The following is a 26,657-nucleotide window of genomic DNA, read 5'->3' as shown; positions in this document are numbered from 1 at the left end:
CCTTCCTTTTTTTACCAAAAATCGACTACACCAAAATTTATTCAAATATTTGAGAACAATTTAGAAATGTTTAGGGAAAGTTTCCATTGTCACAAAATCAAATATAAAAATCCGATACATCTGAATACCGAACTCGATAGCCTACGTAACTTAAAAACAATAGGGACCTTTTTTATATCCTTAAGACCATGTGTTCCAATTTTCAAAGCGATCGCACGTTTCTAAACAAGTTATCATGCACACGGACAAACGGATAGTCAAAAATGGATCTGTTCCAAAATCGCTAGGATTAATTTCAGAAAGGCGTACGTATCATGTGCACGACGTATGTACGATCGCTTTGAAAACTGGTACACGTATTCTTAAGGATATAACTGGTATTAGAAAGGTCCTGGTAGGTACCTCCTATATAATAATATAATAATATTAATAATACGCTTCTACTCCCCTTAAATTTGTATATAACAATAGAAATATAAAAAAAGCTAACACCATACAAAGTATAACTTGATTTTTTAAGTAGTATTAAGACTTTTATCTAGTATACTATTTTAAATTTTTAATGTATTTGAGTGACAAGTATTTGAATCCTTTTTACTGTATTCGAATCAGTGGCGGATTTAAATTTTTTACTCCCCTAGGCACACCGAAAGATATGCGCCACAAAATAATCTTTAAATAACTATCTACCATTCCAATAATTTCAATTAAACATTTTTGTCATTTGTAATTTGTTAGAGCTTATTTTAAAACTTAAAATGTTACCTAAAATAAATATAGTGCAAAAAATGCCGCCCCCTAAAGCTGCCGCCCCTAGGCACGTGCCTAGTGTGCCTATATGTAAAACCGCCACTGATTCGAATACCTTTCATAGTACTTATATTAGAATACTTTTGAAATTGAAAGTATTCGAGTACATTCTAAAGTATTTGAATACTATTCAATGTATCTGTATCTAGTATTCGCTTGTGCTGGACGTAAAAGTATTTAGTATTCAAATACCTTTGATTTGTGTAAAGTATTTACTATTTAGTATTCAAATACTTTTTGAAAGTATTCTGCCCAGCTCTGGTTGCAGTCAAGTTTTTAAATCTTCTATGGAAGCTGGACTTACAGTTGGTCGTTTTCTCTTTGAAGTTCTGTTTTTATTAGCTTCGCCAGTATAGGTTCACTTTCACTTTATTCAGTAATTTAGTACCTACCTACCAGTTTTTTACTTGTATTTTACAATCAAAGGTAAGAGGGCAACCATTGAATAAGTAATCATCATTATAGGTAATTACTTATTCAATGGGGCAACTCAGCTTAACGTTGAACATATAGGGAATGCAATACCGGGATCCCGCGGGATTACTATCTAATGATCCCACAAATACCGGGATCCAAATTTTGCTGCGGGATTGCATTCCCTTGGACATATGTAATTATAAGAGCAATCAAATTTTTTTATATACAGAAAGTTTTGTTGTGTATCCTTCATTATCAGCGCGGGGTAAATAAACGAGTTGGTCCTCAACAATTCACCAGAGCACAAGTCCACGCTTTCAAAAGTTGATTGTGGCTTCGAAGAAATTGAAGATGCGCCTTATGGCCCAGATCTAGTACCCAGTTACTATTTTTTGTTCTCGAATCCCAAAAAATCACTAAGGGGGACAACATTTAGAGACAATGACGAAGCAGCTGTTGAGGGCCATTTTACGGGAAAACTAAAGGAATATTTTTATACTAGATTAATGATGTATACCTGTATTCAAAAGCAGGGAACTATATTGAAAAATAAAATTTTGGATGGGCATCATGTGGACGTTTATGTAGCATACCTATTAATAATATCAATGGAGGGGTTACAGAAAAATGTTGACCTACCTATCACCCATTTGCCATTTAGAAATGTTTGTCGTTATTACTTAATCCATTACATCGGTTTTAGACGTGTAATCAATTTAGTTAATTCACCCCAGTTTCGTTAATTGAACATTAAATCTTATTTATACCTTCAATAAAGAAAATGTCACAAACACGCAAATATGATTGAGAAACCCTTTTATATGGCCCGAGTCCATTACCTTATTGCAATAGGTAGCTAATTACCTATTCTTAGCACAATACCATCATCCATTCGTGCGTTAATTGTACATCACTTATACCTGCCTTAGACTTAGATCACGCAATTATAACATTTCTTTCATTTACCCTCAATTTTAATTCATATACTTGGAAAGTTCACAAATAGGTTCAAAGAAGTAAGTACGTATATTACGGTTCGGTGACGACAGCAGCGTAATTGGCGCTTATAGTGTTTACAACGCCTATGCCAAAATATAACTTCAAAGCGGTTTTTCCGTAAAATTTATGTGAGAGTTCCCAATGAATATACGAGACTAAAACATCTTTAGTAACGAAACGGCCAAGCAAGCCACCCCTAAAGCACGCCATCGCACAATTTCCGATGATCGTTCTTTGTCTGCCGAAATTCAATATAGGCTTACCTAGATAGTGATCTCTCTAATACTTTTAATGTCAGTAACTTTTCAGAGACAGGTGTTAGATTTGCTCCAATAAACTTTGCTTTCTGCAAGTTATTGTTTGCGTTTCCGTTCAATTAATCAATTAATATTGTACCACTTTCTGTCAATGGCAATTGTTGTAATAAGTCCATTCGCAAATTATTAACGGAACTCTGAGCAATTCGAAACTGAATACCACTTCGAGGGAGTGAAATTAGTGTCGCGCTGACCTACCTACCCTTAGGCATACGACGGATTTTTAAATGCTCCCGCCCTCCCATTTTTTATTAATATTCTCGATATTGCGCCATTCCATTTACGCAGTTGATTTAAATTAATTTTTAAAAACCTTTTTAGCTTTTATGATCGTTTATATACTAAATGAAACTTCTGTCTGATGCATGCAAATAATTTGTGATGGGTACCTACATGTAGAATTTAGGAGTAGAATTAATTCTAATACAACTCTTCCGAATTGACATAATTCCGTGGATTCCTTACAATTAGTATAATTACATCGAGCCTTTTCTATAAAATTTTCATACAATAACCTGAAAAGAAAAGTGAATTTGATATTTGAATAGCGGTTAATGTTGGCGTGTTCATTATCCCTTTGAAAAGTAATTGTAAACTTTCGTGCTTTTTAAAGAAAGTACATTGCCTGCTCTCTTCTTTTATAATGTCCTAATTACTTCATTACGTATTCGGAATTACTACGAGCGATTTGGAAGTTGTAGTATTTGCATGGCTTCATTTTATTTTGTCGCATCTGCACTACAATTATAGACTGTATCTTAGATATAAGGTGCGCCACTTTACCTATGGGTTTATAGAGATACCAATTTGGTCAAAGGGGAGAAATATTAGGCAATCACAGGTCTAAGAAGTTACCGTCCCTGAAAATTGGTTTTGGATTTTGAAATATTTTGAAAAAATTGCCGATTTTTTATGACTTAACATTTCGCCTAGATTTTAATGCTTTTTAAGGTGCAGTTGTTAATTTTTTTAATCCGACGTTTCCTCTTTTGCGGAGCCATCATCATTTGTTTAAATACGGCCCTGATTTCCGGTATCAGATTTTTAAATCCCCGTTTTATTCTGAATTCAATAGCACCTTACACGGTTTAATTGCGGTTTAGCCTTTTCTTAATAAAAAAAATTCCTATTACGTACCTATACCTGATGTAGGTATATGAATTTTTTTTAATAAATAATTGGCAAGGACAAGTAAGGGTTTATATCTAGCAATCCAATCAGTGAATTGATATGTTATGGGCTGTTATACTTTTGGACAATAATTAATTGCAGTGGCCAGGTCTACCTGAAACGTTATTATAGACTGTATTTAGATTTGGCAGATGTTTTGAAAAATGTATACCCGGTTTCACAAACGATAATTAATGTTAATGAATGATTAAAAATATTAGAATGTTAGCCTCCTTTGATTATATACACTCAGATGTTTCCCATTCTAATATTTTAATCAGTGATTAACCTTAATCATCGTTTGTGAAACCGGTCAGTAGAGATCTTTCTAAGAATTTACAGATTTCGCTGGGAATTTACAGTTCTATTTGGCAATTTACAGATAATTATGGAAATTCAAGATATTTTGTTGAATTTGAGCTTTCTGGAAATTTACCACTTTTTCTGAAAATTATGGATCTTTCTGAAAAGGTAGAGATCCTTGTGGGGATCTAAAGATTACCGTGTTAATTTACACGCGTTTCCCCGATAATAGGTATAATCCTACCCTGGCGTATTATATCCAGCGACTATTGCTATTGCATGTCAAACGAAAACTCTAAGAATTAGCTCCATTTATATCCATTTTGCGGGGGTTCATTACACGGCCCACTATTATTGTGATATAGTAACGAAATTAGGAATGAAAAAAATATCGTAATCATCGTTTACGTGTACTTAAAAATGTTTCCAATCGTCGCAGTTATTTTTAAATGTTAAATGCCATCTTTGCACAACGTAAAAGAAATATTCTTTATGCACTAAAAAGGGTTGAAATGTAGAAAGTTTTCGTAAGCGCATAGAAGAAAGCCATTTAAGTACTTTATAGAATATTCTAAATTAATCTGAGCAATTTACAGATCCTTCAAAAATAATATAACACTTTTCAAAGCACTGTAGGTGTTTTAGATCGCATTTCCCTTATTCCGGGAAACCTATTGAAAATCGTTAGAGAATTCTATTCGAAATTATCAGGAAGGCCGTCTAAGAGCTTCCTAGATAAATCGAAGAACCTTTTAATGCTATCTCTAGGGCTTCCAAGGCACATCAAATCTAGGAAATAAAGCGCCAGACGGCTCTGATGAACTTATTATATGAGACTTGAACACTGTGGTGTTTCGTAGAGGCTTCTTGAACAATTTAAGGTTTTCTATATTGCGTTGTTAAACCTATAGGGTCCGATTCGGAACTTCTCAGTACCATACTACAACTTTTTAGATCCAATCCTTTACAGAAATTTCTACGATTCTTCCACAAACGTTTAAGCGAAGATTTCTTACAGCACTTTATGGGTTTTTTAGAGTTCCCAAACTGACCAGAGCGTTTTATGCCTTTTTCGAAGCTTTCGATGATGATATATGGTTGTAGGGGGCAGAGGCGGAACCAGTATCACATCTTGGGGAGGGCAAACGTTAGTAAAGTGATAGTTAGGTATCGTATTCCGACTGGGAGGTACTGAGCACCACCCACACAGAGGGGGCTCCGGGGATCCTCTCCTTGAAAATTTGCACAAATATAACCACTACAAACGTTATCATTTCCCAGTAGGTAAAGTCACTACACTTAGCCCCAGTTGCCCCAACAAAATTAAGCCTTGTCGAACTTAAAATCTATGGCAACGATTATTAAGACAATCGTTGCTATGGTTTTTAAGTTATGCTTAACTTTAAGGGATACTTGATTTTGGCGGTGCAATTGGCCCTTACATAGGTACCAAGTTTTGTTTGTTAATGACACTTTCTCCATGACCTGACAACACTGTGGTGTTATGCTAGTGAAAATTGATGTTGTTCACAATCCTTCGCATTCATGTCCCACCTGATGTTATTTCTTTTTGCAGCAGCAACCTCCATTTAGAACGTCTATCACGTAGAGTATCATTCTTAGTTCACTGCCTTTTTATAACAATCAAACGACAATTTGTTTCAAACTTGGAGGGTATTCTATGAACACTACAATTTATTAGGCTCTTGGATGCAAATTTAAGGTTTTTAGCAGCTTATTTAGATAAGCATGCGCACTAAATACAGAAAACAAAGGCCTCCTAAGCATTCACCCTTATAATGTCTTGCAAAGATTTCGAAAGAAACCTTTTTAAAATGAGTTTCGGATTGCATTTTACAATTTTCGAAGGTTTTTAAGAGTCTTCTAGGTCAGTTTAAAAGCGCTTCTAGAAATAGGTACACCTACGCTTTTAAGAATTTCTATACCATTGTTTAATAGTGGAATAACAGTATCTTATACCTGTGTACCTACTTCCCAGATTAGGTCACTAGAATCTTGGAGACTCCTTCCAGAGCATTCTAGACTCCTGTTTCAGTGTTTCTAGGAGTGTGCTTGAGCCTGTCAGAGCCTTTCATGCTTACCTAGCCCTAAGAATGGACTACAGAGCTCAATTCTGGAAAAGGCCCAATGAACATTTATAGATCCCTAAAGAGCTCTCTCTAGGCACTTTCCAGCCGTTTCTGTGCCACGTCGGAGCTTGCGACGTTTTAACGCTTTTTAGTTTAAACAATGGTACCGGTCAGTGCTTTCTAGTTGCATCTCTCCGTGTAGTGTTCAAAATCGTTTTGAAAAGTCTAGAAATGACCTAATGTGTTCAAATTCAAGTGCACTTTCGTCCGTTTTGGGTCGTTACTGTCTATCTGTTCATTCGGTCATCAGGTGCCCGGAAAAGACACTTTTTACCTATTTTCATCAAATTGACAATGGACTTTAAAGTCATTGAAGGCTACCAACTTTGTTAGGAAGATGCACTAATTAATTGTTAAAGAAGAGCTGCACGTTTTTGTAGTGTACCTATACCCAGTCATTTCACTCTCTTTAACTTGGTTGAAATACAGGATAGATAATTTTGTATACTGTTTGTAAATCGGTTGTAAATGATTGTTTTTTATTTCCAGTTTACATATACATTTGTAGATTAATTAAGCAATCAATTTAATTGATGTTAATTATAAAATATTAAGTTATAAAGTCCGCATTACGGACCTGGGTTAATTTGTCGTAGGTCTAGATGTTCCTGTATGAGCCTCTTTAGCTCAGTGGTAGAGCACTGGTCTCGTAAACCAGGGGTCGTGAGTTCAAACCTCACAGGAGGCAGTGAATTTTTTTTAATACGATTATACGTTACATCATTGAATGTTAATTGTAATAAATGTTAGTACGGCTCTGCACAAATTTCAGCACATTCGATAGCTTGTTTTTTTTACTAAGTCCATTCAACGTTTTTATACTTGAATGAACAATCAACATGACTACGATATGTCGTAGCATGTACAAATATTTAGATGCTGGCAGGCAGTGTGAGGAAATTAGCATAGGTATGTATACTAATTCACACATAGTTCTTAAACATAAAAAAATTGGATTATTACATAACGTCGGTCGGTACTTCTTTTTTTCGAAAAAATCTTCACTTCTCTTGATATATAGTGTGTTACTGTGTCTTTGCCCTTTTGTCAAGGAAGATTCAACTTGCATTTCTCCTTCGCTGCCTGAAATTTTGGTTTTTAGGTAGTAATTGTATAAACAGTGTTGGGATTTCGGATGGATTGGGTTTCTCGCAAATTTGTCCAGAGAGCAAAATTCGTCCAATTGAGAATGTAAAGTTTGAAATAGCAAATAACCAGAAAAAAAGCATAAGCACCCACAAGATATGCTGCTCTGCAACTAAACGATTAATCGATTCAAAAAACGATTAATCGATAACTTATCGATTAATTTCGATGAAGTCGATAAATTGAAAAATTGATCGATAATTTATCGAGAATTATTGAAAAATTTATCGATTAAATGTGCATTTTAAAGGATTGGTCGATAAATCGATCAATTGCTCAACAAGAGAGGGTAGATAATTATTGAGAGGATTTTTAACGATATAAATTTGAGAGGTCCATTTATCAATGTTTGTACCAGTTTATTAGAAACAAAAAGAGCATTGCGGAGTTGGTATGACACTTACTTCAGTCTGGTTGACCTGAATTAAATACTATCTATAATTATAATTGCCGTTTCTGTTAAAAACTAATAACTTTGAGGTTATTGAAAGACGTACTAAATTTTGATGATTATCGTCTACTTGAACACCTTTGATTTCAGAAAACTACGGAAAACCTACAGTTGTTTTAATATTTTTCAAAAGATCCTGTTATTGTTTAAATTATCTCTCTCAATCTCAACTAAAAAAACAAAAATGTTAGCGAGTGTACATACACATGGATGATATAATCATTATACCGATTGAGAATATATTTATATAAATAAGATTTATGAAAAGGTATCGATAGTTTTCTCTCGACAATTATCGCTACTTATGTATTTAATCGATAGTCATCAGGGATCGACAATTTTCGACATTCTTTAGGTATTTACAAGAGCTACAATATTTACATCAAATCCATTTAAAACCTTAGTTTTAAAATGTGGTTAACTTAAAAGGCTAAAACGAGGTAGTGCTCGCATATAAATACCCGTTTAAAACGTCTATATCTCACTTAATTTTTGTCGTACCTACAGAAAATTGCCGGTGAGGAAAATGTTTGGAATTAAAAAGCTACAATTGGATGCTGTAGCATTTTTTACGTATCTCCAGTTGTTTTGTAGTTATTTTAAAGAGAAGGGCGTTTTTCACAAAATTGCAGAAATTCGCTTCAATTATTTCAAATTTCAAGTTTACTAAACTGGTCACACTTCTAGAATGTAATACGTAATTTTAAAAAAACTGGAAAAGGGGAAGGACTAATTTTAATTAGGGTGGTAATTAGGGGGTTGCTTGCGCTTATTTTTTGCTGAAAGTACGAATCTACCTTATTTGCATCGTAACTCACTTACTAAAGTTTGTTTTTAAAAAAGCAGAAAGTTTTTTTTTAAATACTTTAAAAAAGTTTTTACTGATTACATATAATTATCCATGGAATAGGTATATAATACTACGCATTCAGTAAAGTGCAAGGATTAGGTAATTGAAATTTGAAGTTGATCTCGTTACATCAAATTCACCTTAAAAAATTGACATTTTCTTTTCGCATGTTATGAAGAGGTGGTCTGTATGCAAATACAAAACTTGATTTTCCATTTGGTCAAACTTCTATGTGGAGAATTTTAAATTCAGACCACCATACTTTTATTTCCAGTCGGTTGAGTGGAAGTAGAAGTTCAAAGACTAAAGTAAGTTTTCACCCCGTAGCGTAGGTATTAAAAAAGTCTATTTCCTGACAGTTTTTGTTTAAATTTCTTGACGTAGGTAAAGGAATAAACTAGCTGATTTGGCGATAAAATGTTAGTAGGTAATAGATATTTTCCGTAACTTTTCCTTGAACTCCGCAAGACTGTTTTCTCAGCAAACCCAATCATGTTTACCTCGTGTAATATCAGTGGGGGAGGTATGGGAAACACAAACAGTATTATGCGTAAACATAGCTACTCTAACTGTGTACGTTCCATAAATCCTTAAACGTTAAACCATCCCCTAAAATTTTAAGATGACAGCCCAATATATATCCATAGGTTCACTGATAGCTATCCAATCAAATAAAATTGTTTCTTTACGATTCACACCCTTTGTTGCGCTTCATGGCTCCATAAATTTTCACAACTGGACTGTCTGTGAAATTGTTTGGGATTTACAACAATTATATGGGTGAAATAATATGTGAATACATAAATGGATATCGTAACACTTCGTGTGGGACTATGAAAATGTGTGCTTTCCTTCCTACTCCCATAATGAACCTATTTAATGATTACCTCTAGATGGTATTTCGGTAACGAGCTATTAAATTTATTACTTCATATGTACTGTTCCTGGCACCATTTTTTTATTATAACGTATGAAATGAAAAATTTGAAGTTATATAGCCTTTCTAATGAATACCTTTGTAGTAGTCATTGAATTTATATCTACTTTCAATGACTGTATATGTAAAAGTATTATGCATATTGGTAATGTTTTAAAGAAGTTTTTTACGAAGCTTGCGAGGGCTTTTTTTCAGTGAGATATTCACAAATTGCCAATAACGCCAGCTGAAAAGTTGGCATTAAGCTTAATGATTGTTAAGTGTGAAAATGCTGACATTTTCTTTAAATCAAACAAATTGAGCTAATTATTTTGGCTTGCGTTTCGATACGCATTTCAAAGTTATATTTATGTAATAATACGAATTTACGTCATTCATTTGTGGTGCAATCGGCGATTTGGACAATGTCATGCTTTTGTTTCACTATTGCAATAAATTTTTTCGCAAAAAATGACAAATAAACTTAATTGCTTAATAGTTTTTCGGAAGGCATCGTTGTGTAAACAGGAAATAAACCTTCCAGTCTTTTTTTGCGTTCTCTTTTATGGTCCTCTTTGGCGATGGGGGTTCAACAAGGAGGTGCCTTTCTAAGGTCGGGAAAACTCGACGCTTGCGCGGATTTTGCATTTTCACAGACGGGAAAATAGGAATGTGGTAGCAGCAGTTTATATTTGGTTACGAAACTGTCCGCAAAACACCGTTATTTGATATTACGATTTCAGGCGCGAAAATGTTTAATATTACTCCGCTCGGTGTGGGCCTATATTTTTGAGTTTGAGGAAAGTATTGCGCTATATAGTGATTGGGATCATTTCCATGGGACTGATTAGTGTTTCAAAACGAAGATGAGAACTTTTCAGTCATAAGGGTGAGCATTTTTTTTTAGATTTATGGGTAGGAATGAAATTTCTTAACGAGACAGCTGTCTGTTGCTTTCCATAAGAGTAATTTCAATGGCAAAATCAATTCGGTATCCGTGTACTGGTAATGAAGTGATAATAAGATGATAAATGTTTCCACGGTTAGCACTCGAGTCAGGTATTTGCATTAAAAATTTAACGTGACGCGAATAATTGTTATTCAATTAAGCCATTCCACGCGTCATTATATTGTAAATGATGACATACGTCCATCTTTGAGATATTCTCGTTCTCGTTCCAACTGAAATTGTTACAGAACAGTCAAAGGACTGTTGCGTTTAGGTATATCCTATTGAACAGTTTTTTATGAAAAGTATTTGCGACAGTCAAATTCATTCATTAACTTTCCCTTTTGTGATATTGGGTTTAGTAAACAAATCTTTTTGTGTAAGCTTTTTCGGAAAATACCGTGTTCAAAGGCCTAGTCGGACAAAAAGCAATAACCTCAGCAGTACAATACGTCTCATGCTTATCTGGTATAAGTTGAGAAAAAACAGCGATTTATCCAAATAAATCACCAAAGGAACGTTTCTGACGGTATAGTATTAAATTGTCGGACCCCTTTAACTTAGCTGAAGTGCAGATTAAAGTCCGATAACGCTCTGAAATATGACTTCCTTTTTAACTTGTGTTAGTGGACTTTTATATGGGTCCTAATTTTTGAGTCACGAAAGTAAAACAGATAAAACTTTCAATTAACTATGCGCTACTGAATGAATATTTATGTCGTGTCTGCAAAATATTCGTAGCACCTCGCTGGACGGACCGACTCAGACACCGTGAGCGCAGAAATGATTTAGTAAACCACCCCGTCAAGCCTTTAAAGGTAAAATGCATCTACTGATGTTTTTCTGTAGTTTGGTAAGATTCGTCTGTTAATACCGATGTTCAAACGGCCCAAAAAAGAAAAAAAAGTGGAATGCAATGATATCGTTTATAAGGCTATTGCTCTTATACGAAACAAGAGTTTAAAAAAAGTGTAACTAAAAATTAGAGCGGGCAACTTAGCGAATATAACGAGGGGTATATTTTGACCAAATAATTAAAGGCATAAAAGGTACCTTTACACTATAATATATCTCACATGATTTTTTATATGATATGTTATATGATATTTACTACCAACATATTTTTCGTAAGAGTTTTAATGTTTTACTTTACACTTGACAGGTTTTTCATATGACTTTAATACAAGAAGTTACGAAACCATATATAACTTCTCTAAATTAAAATGTTCCAAGTTCCAAGATTGGGCTACTAGTTCAAAAGTTACAGCCCTTTGAATTTTCTTTCGAAATTGGTAGCTATAACTTTTGATTGAGAAGTCTGATCGAAAAAGTACGAATTGTTTTGGATTCTACGCACCAAAATTAATAAGAAAAAGTGTTTTCCCGAGAAATTTTGGTGCAGTCGGTTTTGTGGAAAAAAGGAAGGTTATACACTGCCTTTTTTTTGACCCGAAAAAAAATTGTCTCAGATCGACCCGGAAACAAAATTTTTCTTATAGAACGTGGCCTGTAGAATCCATAATTTCAAACAGTTCCAAGATTGGGCTACTAGTTCAAAAGTTACAGCTAGGGAATGCAATCCCGCAGCAAAATCTCAATCCCGGTATTTGCGGGATCGTTAGATGTTAATCCCGCGGGATCCCGGTATTTGCGGGATCCCGCAAAACTTTAAATAAATTGGCAAATAAGCAATTTTGTGCGGTTAACTTCTGTATTAAAATAAATCGCTAATTATCACAACAAGTATTCAACAAAAAAGTACCTTCAGGCTAACTTAGAACTCAAAAAAATCACCTGTAAAGCACAAATAGGTATACTTCTAAAGTGCCTCAAAAATCATAGTATATTGTTAACGAAAAAAGTTTAACAATTATTTTAAAAATAATTTCTCCGTTATACGTTTCATTAACAAAGCAAACAGAGTCGTCCCCTTGGTCGACATTAAGGATGAGTGATATAGTCAAAAGTTTACTGGTTTACTCAAGTATTCAGATTTTTCAGATAAATACAACAGGAAAATGCGAAAAGTAACCATAAAAGGGCGGGATCACTTGGATATTTAAAATAAGTCATGTCATTTGTCATGCAGAAATAGAAACATCCCTATTCCACGATTTACGTATTATTTCCATATTATTTCCTTATGATTTGTCTTATGACAGCCATAATACCAAAAATAGTATAGTGTAAAGACAAATCTAAATGCTTGTTACTTATCATATGACAAATCACATGAGAAGTATGATAGTGTAAAGGTACCTAAGAAGAAAAATCTGTGACGTCCCCTCCCTTAAAGCACTTTTTTTAATGCACTTCAATTCGCGTAAGTAGGCGTCTTTTTGTTCATACTTAAAATGATTATATTTTAATTTCTCTCAATAGCTTAGCCCCCTTTTCCCATGCAATATTCGGATATTCCCTTTGTCTCTACCAAACGTTCCCTTTTGGCTACCAAAATTCCCTCTTCATTGTTTTTACCATTTGTACCTATATAAAAAAAGACACAAAACCCAAAACTTTCTGTTCTTTCTGTTTAACCACAATTTTGTCATAAAATGAACTCGTTAACAACACCGAATAATAATAGTCCAGTCAAACTACGGTTTGGGCTGGATGTTGTCACTTCACTCAACGAAACCAAGCGTACCCTATGTAAGAAAATCCGCTGAATCCGAAAATGTCGTGTTTTTTCGCATTTGACTTCGAATATCTCGTTAACTATTGCTCTGAGGGAAAGAATGAATAGAAATGAACTTGTTTAGAATAAAATTTTCCATAAGATACATCAGTTGGTCCGGAACGCTCATTTTTAACTGTTATTGTTTTTATGGCTAAATGTAAAAAATTAATCTCTAAAATTAACAGTTTGTTATTACCGAGGTTATTACCAAGTAAATTTCATCTCATCTTTTTGAAAATCCGTATTTAGTAACTCCTTTTGATGACAAAACAATATAACAAACCCGATCACCGTAGTAATTTGCGTTCCCAATTTTTTTATACATAGTTTAGCCCTAAAACAATCTTTTCCAATAATTGTCCCCAATAACTTTTGCAAATCAACGGACTGTGGAATTTTTTTAGTTAACTAACAAATGGAAAAGCAACAACAATTGAAAATGAGCGTTCCGGACCAACTGTATCTTATAGAACATTTTATTCTAAACAAGTTCATATCTATTCATTCTTTCCCTCAGAGCAATATTCGTGATATTCGAAGTCAAATGCGAAAAAACACGACATTTTTTCATTTTTTCTTCGTTTTTTGTTAATAACAAATGGACAGACAAAAGGGCGCGGGACAAATGGGTGTAGGACTAGGATATTTTATATCACCAGTCACAGGGCGTTCTAGATACCAAAAACACATAATGCGCAATGCCAAAAGTTGTAATCGCTCGCTTTTTCCACGATAAAATTTTATAGATTGATTCTTTATCAAATTTTTAGAATTGGTCATATCATAAAAAAAACACATAATTAACGAAAATGTCAAAGGGGCCTTTCCTATTTTTTGGCTGATTTGGCCAATTCACGAACTCCGGTCTACAAATTTGATAAAGAATCCGTCTGCAAAGGTTCACCGTAATTGGTTCAGCCGTTCCCTGTTAATGGTTGGACGCGAGCGATAGGATAACAGTCTCGTTTAAACAACTCAACGCTAAAAACATAGAAGTAGAAGTAAAAGTGATGCATATAAAAGGTGTGACTCAACTTTTGGCATTGTGTATTATATGTTTTTGGTATATCGAACGCCATAACTAACTACAATATATTTTTTAGAGAATATTCTGTCCCGCCCCCATATGTCGCGCCTTTCCGGCGGCGCCCTAATGTCCTAGACCGGTTTGGCGACGAGGTAAAAACGGTTACATTAGTACATCATTTAAATAGATACATTAACGGAAGAACAATTAAAGCTTTATCAGATGTGTTGAAAGGAACACAAATAACACACGTAGTACAATAGTATATTGAAAGACAAGTGTTACAATGCGACCTATTGTAATACGACTATCTTGTGGCACGAGTGGCGACGCGAAGCGTAGCCACGAGTGTCCGCAAGATAGGAGTATTACAATAAAGCATTGTAACACGCGTTTTTCATACTATTTTTTCTATTTCGGTGGTTTAATTTAATTTAAAAAATCATTATCAGAAAATATAGGGAACATTAGAACTAACATGTTTTATGTTGGGAACACTTTTTATGCCGTTAAGTTTTAGGTTGGCAGCGTAGTAAGACTGACATTTTGAAGTTCAAACATGGAAGTACCCAACAAAGTACCTACTTGTACTAACTAGTAACTGCCAACTTAAGAGATTAGTTACCAAAAAAAAACGACTATAATCACTGTCTTTGTACAACTGTTTTCGGCCGAAAACAGTTGTACAAAATCATCATTGTGACACCGAAATAGAAAATAGTATATTGAAAGACAAGTGTTACAAGGCGCCCCTGTAATAGGACTATCTTGAGATATGAGTATTACAATAAAGCATTGTAACACGTGTTTTTCATACTATTTTTTCTATTTCGGTGCTTTAATTTAATTAAAAAGTAATGATCATAAACTACAGGAAACTATAGAATTAATATGTCTTAAGTTGGCAACACCTTTTGCGTTGACAAATTTTAAGTTGGCAGCGGAGATAAACGCAACACAGACGTTTGGAATCTTTAAATTCCGTGGATGTGCATAAATTTATTTATGGTGGTCGGTGGATGTCTAAACTTTTAATCAATTCATACCCTATAATACCTTTCGTAGGTAACCTCGAAAGTTACCCCACTATATATCAATTACATTACTTTTTATCTACACATGACATGATATTTACAAATCTTTCAAGAAAACACTGCTTAATTTCACAATGGAATACACCGATCTATCGAACATAATATTGCGTACGTAACTATACTTAACGATCACACATCTTTTTATAGTAAGAATTTCAGATACAGTTAACCCGTTTTAAACGGGAAGGTTGCAATTCGAAGTTCAGCTAGATGTCCATAATGTTAATCCGTGCATTCTAGATGTTATGTTAAATAATCGGTGGTTTGCTGGACGAGTGGGTAGCGAGATAATGCAAATGTGAAACTCCGTGGCCGTTGCTGAGCATACAAATTTGCGTTTTTTCTAGTCAATGTGCTTGATATTGAAAAGCGTGCCTGTTTGAAGTCGTCTAGTAGCAGAAAAGCACTAAGCCAAGTTGCAAATACAAAAAGTAGTCTCGGGAACCGTATTTATGAAGGGCCATTTCTGCAAATATCAATCCGAGAGCATAGCTTCATAGTCTATAAGCATTTATTATTAAAACATGAAAAACAAATAAATACATGATTTGCTTGCCTAGGTTAGAATTAACTTAAAATGTGGTGTGTATACCATTTATAGTCCAGGCTAAATAGATCTAAAATAATTTATTTTCAAAAAAAATTAGTTACCGGGTGAAACCGGGTTTTTCAGGCCGGTGAAATGAATAGAAATTGGGAAAAAATAATTAAAACAGCTGAATTTTTTCGCGGGTGAAATCCGGGGGTTGAAAGGTATGGAAACTGGTGTTTTGCAAATTGTGACAAAACTATTAATTTTAGACGAAAATGTTAAATGTAAAAGTTATAGAGATTAAAAAAATTAGCAACTTTTGTATCTACACTATTTTCACATAACCTCCAATTTTCCTAGAAAAACCGGAAAAACTGTTTTTTTCGTTTTTTATACTTATTTTTGTGAAAAATGTCGTAGGGGTTTGAAATTTGGAGCAAACATAACTTGATAAAAAAGAAGATAATTTTTTGGGCCTGTAAAGTTGAACCGTTTCCAAGATCTCACGATTTCTGAAAAAAACCACCTATTTTTCAAGGGGATGAAAAATCTATTTTTTTTCATCGTACAGAGGTGCGCGGGGTAGCAAAATTTTCGTAACGACTTACATTTTAATAATCAAAAATAAAAAATATTATTCCAATAGAAAAATGTTAAGAAAAGCGGCAAAAACTGAGGGAACAGTTTTAAGGTATACCGTTTTTGACAGTAGGTAACTAGCTTTTTTGCAAATAAATTAACGTATTGGATCCGCGCTAATAAAAAGTTTTTGAAATCTGTCTTCTCTCCCCTCTTTAATGTTGCTAAAATATGTTCTTTTATTTCCCAGTGCCCAACTGCCTTAATTAAAACATTTTTATTATTTCTTTTTTCTGCATTTTTGCCGCAATAAGAACATTCGAAGTAAAATCGAATTCTTTTGCTTCCTGAACAATTTTTGTTCAATAACTCTTCTTCCTGCCTGTTTTACAGCTGGTGGGATTAAGCTGGCCCTGTTGATCGTTTTACAGGAATTATGAATAAAATCCTCATAAAGTTTATTCCAGGTTTTACATCTCAAATCATTTGCTTTGGTCAATGGCCGGTAAAACTAACGTTCTTATTTCAGATTTTGCAAGTTTTCAACAGGCCCAACGCAATTGCATCAGCTATAAAACAGGCAGGAAGAAGAGTCAGTGAACAAAAAGAAATTGTTCAGGAATCAGGAAGCAAGATAATCCGATTTTATTTCGAATTGCTTTTATTGCAGTAAAAATGCAGAAAAAAGAAGTAATACAGATGTTTCAACTAAAACACTTGAGCCTAAGATAACAAAAGAGAATATTTAAGCAAACATTAAAGAAGCAAGAAGACAGATTTCGAAAAAATCTTTATTAACATCCAACATGTTGATTTATCATGTCAAAAATCGTGTATCTCTTAAAACTGTTTTTCCAGTTTTTGTCGATTTTCTCGAATCTTTGCTAGAGGAATAATATTTTTTTATGTTTGATTATTAAAATGTAAGTCGTTACGAAAATTTTGCTACCCCGCGCACCTCTGTACGATGAAAAAAAATAGATTTTTCATCCCCTCGAAGAATAGGTGATTTTTTTCAGAAATCGTGAGATCTTGGAAACGGTTCAACTTTACAGGCCCAAAAAATTATCTTCTTTTTTATCATAAAACAAGCTATGTTTGCTCCAAATTTCAAACCCCTACGACATTGTTTCGCAAAAATAAGAATAAAACACGCAAAAAACAGTTTTTCCGGTTTTTCTAGGAAAATTTGAGGTTATGTAAAAATAGTGCAGATACAAAAGATGCTCATTTTTTTAATCTCTATAACTTTTACATTTAACATTTTCGTCTAAAATCAATAGTTTTACCACAATTTGCAAAATACCACTTTCCACCCCTTTCAACCCCCGTGATTTCACCCGCGGAAAAATTCAGCTGTTTTAATTATTTTTTCCCAATTTCTATTCATTTCACCTGCCTGAAAAACCCGGTTTCGCCCGGTAACTAATTTTTTTTCTCAAAAAATATTATATAGCCTGGACTATTAATGCATATTTGCTTTAGGCTGAATTTTTTCTTGATATATTGTAAGAAAACTGTGGATTTGAAATGTATTAAGTTCTTGGTGTACCAAAAATCAATGAATACACTTAAATTTAATGTCTTGGAAAACATTTGATGAATTCCAGCTGTGGATGGATATATCTCCATTGTACAAATATTCCTCGACGACTTACCTTCAACAAGTACCCGTACACCAGGGACACCTTCTCCGGATTTTCTTTCACACATATGTAATGATCGATTGCCTCGAGCAAGAGCATGAAACACTGAATCCACTTATAATATTGTCAAAATGTTCGATTGTCTTCGGTTTATAATTTGTTTTTTTTTTCACGAAAGCAAATACTTTTTTTAGTTTTTACCGTTGTCTTCAACGTGAAGGACTTAGCCCATGGCGTAAACCACTTATTCATCTTTGATTTTTCAAAAAAGTATGCCAAGAACACATTTTCAGTGGTTTCAGTGTTGACAGCTTTTACAATCTATAAGAAAATACGCATTTAGGTCATTATTCGCAAAAGTACTTTTCAATTACATATAATTTCGGTCCTTCGTAATCACGCGAACGTTGTTCTGTTATAAATGGGTAAATTACAGGGAACTGATTAAATTCTTAGGTAATTAAATTTCGTAATTAGGTTTCTATTAAACAGACAATAAAGGTAATTATCGAGCATTAGTCAAGACTCCAAAATTCCATTTAAAATTAAGTCATTAGCCATCCTTTACATGAACTTCAGGTAAATAACTGTTTTCAGGAAATGTCGCCCAAGATATGAAAACGGAGACCAAATACCTATGTTGCACAAGAACAATTATAAGATTTTTTTAAACAAAATTTAGGCACAGTAATTCTCTTCAGTAATAAATCGTTCAGGGAACGGGCGGAAGTTTGAAAAACTGTCCTCAATTTTCCATTTTAGGAAATACGTAAAAAAGGAAATAATTTCTGAATAAATCAGTAGCAAAGTGGATCCCTTTGAAGGACCAATGAGCTGAATTTCAAAACTAATAGTCGCTCTTTACAAATTACAAGTTTGGGCTGCTATCAATAGGTGTAATCGGGCAGTTATATGTAGGTCTGGTGGATTAATTACCAATCTGTACCGCAGCGCAGTAGGAAAATTGTCCTTAAAATAATAAAAAGAATATTATTTCATTGTTAGGGTTGTTTACATTTGCATTTTGAAATACGTTATTATATGAATTATTCAGTTTATTATGTTCATTTTACATATTATCGTATATCCATCTCAAATTTAGAAATCGGGGTGGTTTTCTTACTACGTAGTACGTATTATACAATAGGTTGGTATAGGTGAAATGATATATCTGTGCTTTTAATTGAACTGATGGTCACTTGTGGGCTGTGCAAAACAGAAGATCATATTTCCATCGTTATCTCAGGCGTATATAAATAAACGTGGTGGTAGATGGTCAGTTCTGGCAAAGAGAAGACAATTGAGTTGGTCGTAGAACTTCGGTTGATTGAATAAAAAAATAAAAAGACACATTTAACGCTCGTGGTGTATAAATAAATATTACAACTGGTTCACAAATACAAAGATCCGAGGAATTTGTAAAAGAATTTTGAGATTATGCGCATAATTTTCAAGTTATGAGCCTACTATTGCAATATTATGTATACTGAAACGCGTTGGTTTCTTATATTAACGGTATATATTGCTCGGAATTGATTGTAGAAAATGCGATGGAAGCTAATGTTTTGTGTAGCATGAAGTTGAAAACATACAAAAAAATCCGTGAAAACTCACGTATAGGATACATTTAGAGAGTTCCCGACGCAAATCTCATACGGAATGAGACGTTATCAAAAGTGGATGACGTCTAAGATTTTATGAAAACCTGGATGCCATTGAGATGTGAGAATTTGAGATATAAGATGGAAAATCTTTACTTTTATTCTGCACGGGTATTGTAGTTATTTATATGGCACAGGTGGAGTTTCAGTTGGGGTTCTATTTTTTTCATTCAGATGCTAAATCGTTTGGAGGTGTTCAGCCTATTGCATAGAGAAAGCATTTCGTCTAGTATCGATTTTATTATGTTTGCCCGTCGGGAAACATTTTTTAAACCGGTTGACTTGTTACAACCTATGATTGATGGTTATCATTATCACGACTGAATTTGAGACGGATCGGTCAAAAAACCAAAAAGGAGCATTCCCTTCAGTTGCATTTTCACTTTTTTAATACCAATGAAAACACAGTCCATGATCCAATATATTTAACTCACTTGATCGTAATATTATGTTATTTTGCGTGGAAAGCTGTGGTGTTCCTAATATAAATGTTAAAACTGTAGAAGCGAAGTAATAGGACAAAGATATAGCGAAGAGAAATGAGTATTTTCGTCGCTTCTCGCGACAAACCATAAAGTGTCGGCTTTGGGGGCTTTAAATATTGTTTTATACTTAGTACATAAATTCGACAGTAAGCGGAATCTCTTACATTTCTGGTATCTTCTGATATAATTAACGCAATTCGCGAAAAGATTGTCAGACGATCGATGACGCTTGAGCTTGACAAACTTAAATTAAATCACACCAACCCTCTCTACAATCTAGAGCTTCTTTGGTGGCGTCATTGTATAGAAGTTCTTAATTGCAGGACTTTGTCGTTCCAAATTTACATAAATAGCATGGTGGAACTCGGTCGGATTCGGAAAATTGGACAATTAGGTTGTGGTTTTTTTCGGAAATTCTGCACCAGACTGTATTTTAATGTTGCGGTTCGCAATATTTGAGTCATACCTTAAAAAAGGGAGTAAAAGTATTTGTTATGTGAGATTAAATTCGAATTTGCAAATTGAAATTAAATATACAATGGTCCTTAATGAGTTTTATTCGCTTTTCGGATTTGCACGGTTTAATCATACTTCCTATTTGCAGAAAAAAGTTATATATGCCAGATGAATGACATGATTAGTGGCCCAAAGCGTAAATTCCGAAAAGGGTCGCTAAAGATATTAATGAAGAAAAATGAAAAAAAGCTTTACAAAAGCTTTCTGATAAAGGCGAGCATAATGCCTCCCATTGAACTCATTATAATATATAACCTAATGGACGAATGTTGGTCAACCGTGTTTTTATTTTGAATTCTGCCACAAAGGAAAATCAGAAATGAAAATATTGCGATTACAATCATACTTGAAGCGTTGCCGTGGACAATTTGTTTTTCAATTTCGTAAGAAGTTTTTTAAACAAGGATCGTTAGTGATTTTATATGGTCATGAGCCATCCTGTGCTGTTAAAACGAAATGTTTAGCGCATTTTTTAAGAATTAAAAATTAAAATGTGCTATTGTTTTGCCGTTTTCAACTACTTCTAGGAGAATGGTCCTAGTGTCCTGGAATTTTTTGCAATAGGTAGGCTACCCCTTGACAGTGGGCCAGACGGCATCAAATTTCGCTGTCTTAAGGGGAATGGGGGTATGAATTATTTCCTAAGATGCTGTTTTTGAAAGTAAAACGTGCTAAATTTTACATATACGACAACCAATTGGTCTCAACGAAAGGAATCGTTTTCTTAATGAAATTTTGCGTAAATGACATAACTTTTATGGATTTTTTAGGGGATGATAAGTTAGAATTTATAATCAGTCAGAATATTTTACAAATTCCCACCTAAGCAACCCTACAATTGGTTTGGCTCTACACCATTACCTTTTCTAAAAAAAGCGACTAGTTTGAAAACTATTAGTAGATAATGAAATTGAGTACAAATAAAAGAACTTTTATGGGTTTTTAGGGGATGGTACGTAAAATTTATAATCAATCAGCACCTTTACCAAATTCTACCTAAGCATCCCTAAAAATGGTGTAGCTCTTCCCCATTACGTTGCTTAAAAAAGGCGACTAAGCTTGAAAATTATGTTTAATGAAATTTAGCATAAATTAAAGAACTTTTATAAGATTTTTTAGGGAATGATACGTTTAAATTTATAATTAAGGTGAATATTTTAAAAATTCGTACCTAAACATCCCTAAAATGGCCTGACCCTACCCTATTACGTTTCTTAAAAAGGGGACTGAAGTTTGAAAATCGTTTTTAATGAAATTGAGCACAATAATGAAAGAACTTTTATGAGTTTTTTTAGGGGATGATACGTTAAAAGTTATAATCAATCAGAATATTTTAATAATTCCTTCCTAAACATCCCTAAAATTTATCTGACTCTACCGCATTGCGTTTCCTAAAAAGGCGACTGAGTTTGAAAATAATGTTTAATGAAATTGAGCACAAATGAAAGAGCTTTTACGGTTTTTTTAGGGGATGATACGTAAAATTTATAATCAATCAGAACATTTAACAAATTCCTACCTAAACATCCCTAAAAATTGTGTGGCTCTACCACATTACGTTCCTTAAAAAAGGCGACTAAGTTTGAAAATTATTTTTAAAGAAATTGATCATAATGCAAGAACTTTTATGAGATTTCTTAGGAGCCGATATGTTTCAATTTATAATCAATCTGAATATTTTAAAAATTCGTACCTAAACATCCCTAAAATGGTCCGACCCTAAAAAACTCATAACAGTTCTTTAATTTATGCTCAATTTCATTAAAAATAATTTTCAAACTTAGACTCTTTTTTAGGAACATAATTGCAGGGTAGAACCAGACCATTTTTCGGGATATTTATGTAGGAATTGGTAAAATATTCTGATTGATCACAAATTTAAACGTATCATCCCCTAAAATTACGTTCCATAAAAAGGGGACGAAGTATGAAAATCATTTGTAATGAAATTGAGCATAATAATGAAAGAACGTTTATGGGGTTTTTTAGGGGATGATACGTTTAAATTTGTAATCCATCAGAATATTTTACCAATTCCTACATAAATATCCTGAAAAATCGTCTGACTCTACCCAATTACGTTCCTAAAAAAGCGTCTAAGTTTGAAAATTATTTTTAATGAAATTGAGCATAAATTCTAGAACTTTTATAGGGATTTTTAGGGATGAGGCGTTTGAGTTTACCCTCAATCTGAATATTCAAAAAATTCCTACCTAAACCTCCCTAAAATGGTCCGGCTCTACTCAATTACTTTCCCTCAAACGGCGGCTGAAGTTTGAAAGTTACTTTGAATTAAATATTGATCATAAATGAACGAACTTTTATAGAGGTTTTTAGGGGATGACATGTTTAAATTTATACTCAAGCTGAATATTTTAAAAATTCCTATCTATCCAGCCCTAAAATGGTCTTGCTCTACCCTATTACGTTCCCTAAAAAGACGACTGAACTTTTGTAAATTATTATTTTCCATGAAATTGAAAAACTTTTATCGAGCTTTTTAGGAGATGATACGTTTAAATGTACACCCAATTTGAATATTCAAAAAAATCCTACCCAAACATCCCTAAAATGTTCTGGCTTTACCCCATTACGTTTACTAAAAAAGGCGACTGAAGTTTGAAAATAATGTTTAATGAAGTTGGGCACAAATGAAAGAGCTTTTATGGGTTTTTTAGGGGATGATACGTAAAATTTATAATCAATCAGAACCTTTAACAAATTCCTACCTAAACATCCCTAAAAATGGTTTGGCTCTACCCCATTGCATTCCTTAAACAAAGCCACTAAGTTTGAAAATCATTTTTAATGAAATTGAGCACAATAATGAAAGAACTTTTATGGGTTTTTTTAGGGGATGATACCTTTAAATTTGTTATCAATCAGAATATTTTACCATTGCCTACATAAATATCCCGAAAAATGGTCTGGGTTCCCCTTACGTTCCTAAAAAAAGCGTCTACGTTTGAAAATTAATTTTAATGAAATTGAGCATAAAATAATAATAATAATAATAAGCCATTTATTGGACATACTTCCACCTCAATAATATATAATAACAAAACAAGAAAACAATTTAAAAAAAAAGAAGAAAAGGAGTGTCCAAAGGGACGAAGTTCAGTCTTGCCAAAATTAGCTGACTGTTCTACCACTTAATCCCAAATTAAAGAACTTTTATGAGTTTTTTAGGGGATGATACGCTTAAACTTATAATCAATCTAAGTATTTTAAAAATTCTCACCTAAATATCCCTGAAATAGTCTGGTTCTACCCCATTACGTTCCCTAGAAACTAAGTTTGAAAGTTATGTTTAATGAATTTGAGCATAAATTAAAGAATATTTATGGGTTTTGTTAGGGGATGATACGTTAAAAGTTATAATCAATCAGTATATTTTAATAATTCCTACCTAAACATCCCTAAAATTTATCTGACTACCGCATTGCGTTCCCTAATAAGGCGACTAAGTTTGAAAATTATGTTTAATGAAATAGAGCACAAATTAAAGAACTTTTATAGGGATTTTTAGGAGATGATGCGTTTAAATTTACCCTCAATCTGAATATTCAAAAAATTCCTACCCAAACCTCCCTAAAATGGTCCGGCTCTACTCAATTACTTTCCCTCCACGGCGGCTGAAGTTTGAAAGTTATTTTGAATTAAATATTGATCATAAATGAACGAACTTTTATAGAGGTTTTTAGGGGATGACACGTTTAAATTTATACTCAATCGGAATATTAAAAAAAATTCCTACCTAACCAGCCCTTAAATGGTCTTGCTCTACCCCATCCCTAAAAAGACGACTGAACTTTTGTAAATTATTTTCAATGAAATTAAGCATAAATTAAAGAGCTTTTAAGGGTTTTTAAGGGGATGATACGTTTAAATTTATAATCAAGGTGAATATGTTAAAAATTTCTACTTAAACATCCCTTAAATGATCTCCCTCTATCCTACTCCGTTCCCTAAAAAGACGACTGAATTTTGAAAATTATTTTCCATGAAGTTGGGCATAAATGAAAGAACTTTTATAGAGCTTTTTAGGAGATGATACGTTTAAATTTACACTCTATTTGAATATTCAAAAAAGTCACACCCAAACATCCCTAAAATCGTCTAACTCTACCCCATTGCGTTCCCTAAAATACGACTAAATTTTTGAACATTATTTTCAATGAAATTAAGCATAAATTAAAGAAGTTTTATAGGGTTTTTAAGGGGATGATACGTTTAAATTTATAATCAAGGTGAATATTTTAAAAATTTCCACCTAAACATTCATAAAAATGGTCTGGCTCTACACTATTACGTTCTCTAAAAGGGCGACTATAAGTTTAAAAATTATGTTTAATGAAATTGAGCGTAAATGAAAGAACTTTTATGGGTGTTTTTAGGAGATGAGGAAATTCAAATAAAAGTCACCCTTTTACAACCGAGAGTAGCTCTAGGGTCTTCATTGATTACAAGGAAGGAAAAAAGCTAGTGAAACCCTTCCAGGAAATGTGCTCACTTACTTTCTTACTTTTCCAATTTTCATTTTACAATTAATTATAGTAGTACTCACGAAATCGCGTCCCATCAAATCAGAACGAATGATTCGTATGCCCAGTCGGTTCTGAAATCCCAATAGTGGAAACCACACTAAGAAGGTCTGAGTATTTCCCCATAATAATTCTTCAATTATGCTGTCTTTCAACAAATGCATCATCAATCACTAATTAATTAATAAAAGATTGCATGCAAGAACAAATTCAACAAATATTTTACATTTTCGTATAAAAATCTTCAAGATATCCTAAATTGTATCAAGGCCCTGTAAGTTAATCTTCAACCCCCAACTAACAATTAATGAAACCAACACTGACGTTAAAACAGAATGTTTATCAAGCTACAGGGAAAATTCCCAAAACGATTGCACTCAGATCTTTATAAACTTAATTGAAGCTATGTTATCCACTAATTTGCTATGTGCCTACATGAGAAAACATCACGCACGCACCCTCTATGTCAAATAAACAAAGCTACTCATAAGTACGACCCAACTGATAACTAATTTACAGACATTACGCAAACTTAGACAAAGCCCTGCAAATTGAAGTTTATAATAACAAGCGCCTAGCGCTATTACTATTGGTAATTATAAGAGATACCAGATTTCAGAACTCGTGTGTTTCTTACGCAAATTACAATTGAAGCCAATGAGAGTCGCATCCTCAAAATATCCACTTTTTTTCTATTGGAGGACGATGTATCATTTCATTATATCGGATTTTTCTAAAGTAAATTACATTTTGTGTTAAAAATACAATGTGCAGAGCACAACACTTGAAACTCCTTGACGATCGTTTATGAAATTTTAAAAATTGTAGAAAACTTCCTTATTGTTTTTCTGCTTTCACTCTTGTAATCAGTGTAAAAAACACTACCTTGCATCATTTATAATAACGAAGTTAGCAATAGTGCCGACTTAACTTTGAAAACCCTTATATCACACAACCCTTCATGTCATTAACGTTTCAAGGATCATGGTTAAGATGGAATTTAAGACAGGAAGTTAGGTATATGAGTAGTTGGAACACTTTGTAAAAAGACGCAATTAATTTGGAATGCGAGTACGGAGTACCATAGGTAAAAATTTTACTTTATACAGAATTAAAAAATTGTATGCTTACATAATTGTAACATCAAAAAGGGTAAACGCAAATTAAGTTTTGGATTAAAGCAAACGCTTTCAAAAAGGGAATCTTATTATGAGTAAATTTCAAACGAACTTTTTACTTACCTTGACTTGGATGGTTTATTTTCGAATAATGTGTCTGAGAGTTAGTTATTACGCTGTACCTACTTATGTTTCTAATTACTACTACAGGTATATAAAGCGAAAATTGTTTTTCCAAGTTGCGTGTTATAAGTAAATGGGTGCTCTAGAGGTGAAAAAAATTAAATATGTTTGTGT

At 33.4% G+C, this 26,657-nt stretch overlaps 1 protein-coding gene and 1 non-coding gene across 3 annotated transcripts in view; both read left to right on the top strand.

Annotated features, from left to right (window-relative positions):
* The first annotated feature begins 6,782 nt into the window (after window positions 1-6,782).
* Window positions 6,783-6,854, top strand: Trnat-cgu. The gene has a single exon. It is a non-coding gene; the product is annotated as a tRNA-Thr (tRNA).
* Window positions 6,855-10,195: 3,341 nt separating this feature from the next.
* LOC116168919 (soluble guanylate cyclase 88E-like) overlaps window positions 10,196-26,657 on the top strand; it is a 62,735-nt gene continuing 46,273 nt past the window's right edge. Inside the window, exon 1 of one of the 2 annotated variants that reach the window (XM_031484932.1) lies at window positions 10,196-10,418. The gene's annotated coding sequence lies outside the window, so the exon portion shown is untranslated. The remainder of the gene's footprint in view (window positions 10,419-26,657) is intronic. The other variant, XM_031484929.1, reaches the window with a different exon arrangement.

The sequence above is a fragment of the Photinus pyralis genome, unplaced genomic scaffold (assembly GCF_008802855.1).
Source record: "Photinus pyralis isolate 1611_PpyrPB1 unplaced genomic scaffold, Ppyr1.3 Ppyr1.4_LG4, whole genome shotgun sequence".
Lineage (NCBI taxonomy): Eukaryota > Metazoa > Arthropoda > Insecta > Coleoptera > Lampyridae > Photinus > Photinus pyralis.
The sequence above is the reverse complement of the archived record's forward strand: the minus strand, read 5'-3'. Positions and strand labels throughout refer to the sequence as shown.